The sequence below is a fragment of the Cryptomeria japonica genome, chromosome 5 (assembly GCF_030272615.1).
Source record: "Cryptomeria japonica chromosome 5, Sugi_1.0, whole genome shotgun sequence".
In the NCBI taxonomy this organism is placed as follows: domain Eukaryota; kingdom Viridiplantae; phylum Streptophyta; class Pinopsida; order Cupressales; family Cupressaceae; genus Cryptomeria; species Cryptomeria japonica.
Window position 1 is genome coordinate 161,634,842 of NC_081409.1, and position 3,825 is coordinate 161,638,666.

Genomic DNA, 3,825 nt, shown 5'->3' on the forward strand with positions numbered 1-3,825 from the left:
TAAATTAATTGTTAATCCAATCAACTACCAAAAAAGTAGAATTTATTTTCATTTTAGAAGTTAATAGAATAGAAATGTATATTTTAATTTTATTCTAAAACTCATGATTCATTTAAAAATTAAAAAAAAAAGGAAAAAAGAGTTTGATTTTAGAATTTTAATTGACAGGGGAAAGGGAAAATGGAATAGAAATGTTACTTATATATTTTATGATAATAAACCTAATTGAACCCTAACTCTAATATATTTTATTTAATGGAATATAAATGTTACTTATATATTTTATGATCGTAGACCTAATTCAACCCTAACTCTAATATATTTTATTTAATGGAATAGAAATGTTACTTATATATTTTATGATCATAAACCTAATTGAACCCTATCTCTAAAATATTTTATTTATTGGAATAGAAATGTTACTTATATATTTTATGATCATAAAATATATTCTATTTCTTTTAACCTTAGCTATAACCCTAAAATTATGCCCTAACTATAATTGGAATTGTCATATAACCATTATTTAGCACTAACTATAGAAATAAAATAGAAATGTTACTTATATATCTATAAAAAATTTAGAAAGTTTATATTTAAACTTGATTTATGTATAAATTTTATTGGTATTTTTTTCTATTCCATTAAATTCTAATTCTAATGTTAAGGTTATAGTTGGTTATAGTTAGGTTTCAATTATGATCATATTCCATTTCTTTTAACCTTAACTATAACCCTAAAATTATGCCCTAACTATAACTTAAATCATCATATAACCATAATTTAGCACTAACATGATATTGACCCTTAACCCTAACCCTAACCCTATGATATAAAACATAACCCTAGAAATAATTATAACAATAACACTAAATCCTAATCCTCACAAAAATCATAACCCTAACCCTAACCTTAAACCCTAAATCCAAACCCTAACCATTAACCTAACCCTAACCATTAACCTAACCCTTACTATAATCCTAACTCTAACCCTTAACATTAACCCTTAACCTATGATATAAACCCTAATATTAGACATAATCCTAAACATAACACTAAATCCCAAGCCTAACCACAATCTTAACTCTATCCCTAGCCTCAACCCTAACCATTAGCCTAACCCTAACAATGATGTAAACCCTAACTATAATCCTAACCCTGTCCCTTAACCCTACTTACACTCTAATATAAACCCTAAACCTAATCCTAAAACTAACCATGATCTAAATCCAAACCCTACCCATTAACTTAACCCTGACAATGATGTAAACCTTAGCCATAATCCTAACTCTAACCCTAGACATAATCCTAATCCTAACCCTAAATCCTAAGAATAACCACAATATTAACCCTAAAACTAATCCTAACCCTAGAACCATGATCTAAATCCAAACCCTAACCATTAACCTAAACCTAAAATTTATGCAAACCACAACTATAACCCTAACCCTAATTCTCAACCCTAATTCTAACCCTATGATATAAACCCTAACCCTATACATAATCCTAACCATAACAATAAATCCTAAGCCTAAACAGAATCGTAACCCTAACCCTAACACTAATCCTAACCCTTACCATTAACCTAACCCTAATAATGATATAAAGTCTATCTATAATCCTAGCCCTAACCCTGTGATATAAACCCTAACCCTAGATAGAACCCTAACCATAATTCTAAACATTAAGCCTAACCAAAATCTTAAACTTAACCACTACCCTAACCATGATGCAAATCTAAACCTTGACCATTAACCTAAGCCTAACAATGATGTAAACCCTAGCTATAGTCCTAATCCTAACCCTAATTTTGTGATATAAACCCTAACCCTAAACATAAAACTAATCATAACCATAAATCCTAATCTTAACCCTAACCCTAGCCCTACTCATGACGTAAATCCAAACCATTAACCTAACCCTAATAATGATGTAAACCCTAACTATAATCCTAACCATAACCATTAATCCTAGCCCTAACTCTAACCTTATGATATAAACTCTAATCATAGACATAGAACTAACCATATACCTATAAACAAAGCCTAACTAGAAACTTAACACTAACAATGATTTAAATCCAAACCCTAACCATTAACCTAACCCTAACAATCATGTAAACCTTAACAATAATCATGACCCTAACCCTAACTCTAATCATAAAGTAAATCCAAACCGAACCCTAACCATTAACCTAACCCTAACAATGATGTATACCCTAACTATAATCCTAACCCTAATCATTAATGCTAACCATAACTCTAATCCTATGATATAAACTCTAATCATAGACATAATCCTAACCATATACCTAAAAATTAGGGTTGAGGTTAGGGATAGCGTTAAGATTGTGGCTAGGCTTAGGATTTAGTGTTATGTTTAGGATTATGTCTAAGATTAGGGTTTATGTCATAGGTTAAGGGTTAATATTAAGGGTTAGAGTTAGAATTGTAGTAAGGGTTTACATCATTGGTATGGTTAGGTTAATGGTTAGTATTAGAGTTAGGGTTCAATTAGGTTTATGATCATAAAATATTAAATTCTATATATGCCCTAAATTATGGCATAAGTAACATTTCTATTTCATTAAATTCTAACTCTAATGTTAAGGTTATAGTTGGTTAGAGTTAGGTTTCAATTATGGTAAGGGTTTGATTATGGTAGGGATTTAACTATAGTTAGTATTGGGATAAAAATATATAACCAACTATAACCTTAACCCTAACTCATGGATTTCCCTCTAATTAAATCCAAGATTTATTATACAAATCGAAACCTAACACCATGCTTTATCCTTTAACCCTAACCTAATTTGAATTGTAACACTAACTCTAACCTTAATTGAATCTTAATTTAAGTTTAATACAAACCCTAATTCTATTTGAACCCTAACCTTAATACTAATTTTGTTTAAAACCCATAAGTAATCTCAAGTAATAACCTATAATAAGAACCTTAATTGTAGGCTACCCTAACACTAATATAGCCTTAACCCCAACCTCAATCTAGTCATAATTGAACCTAATCCTAATTAAACTCTAATCTTAATTAAACACTAACCCTTTTCTAATTGAATCCTAACCCTAATTGAACTCTTCATCCCTACCCTAACTATAATTGAACACTGACCATGATTGTAATTTAACTCTAATTAACTAACTCTAACTCAAATATTTACTTCTAATTCAACCCCAATCCTGACCTAACCTTAACATTAGCCCTAACTATGCTTGAACCATAATGCTAAGTGAATTATAACTCTAACCTTTTTTTAATCCTAGCCATAAATCAAAGATTTTTCCTATAACCCTTATTAAACCCTAAGCTTAAACCTCAAAAAGTCTTATTTGTAACCCTAACCCTTAATGAAACAAGATCTAACCCTAACTTAAACTTAAAACTAATTAAACCCTAACCATTCTTATATCATAACCCTAAACCTAATTGAACATTAATCTTAAGTTTTATTACACCCTAAATCCTAGCATATATATATATATATAGAGAGAGAGAGAGAGAGAGAGAGAATAAGATGAGAGATATCATTCTCGAGGCCTATTGCACTTTAAGCTTGACACTTGAAATTGAACCCTAGCCCTATGTTCACTAGATCAAATCAAACCCAAATTATAAATATAATTGAGCTAAACCATAACCTTAAGCTAAATCAAATTCTAACTCTAACACTAAAGCAAATTGAAGCATGATCATAATCCTAATTGAACCCTAACTCTAATACTAAACCACATTGAACCCTAACCCTAACACTAAATTAAATTAAACCCTTTCCCTAAACCAAATTGAACAATAATCCTAATTAAACCC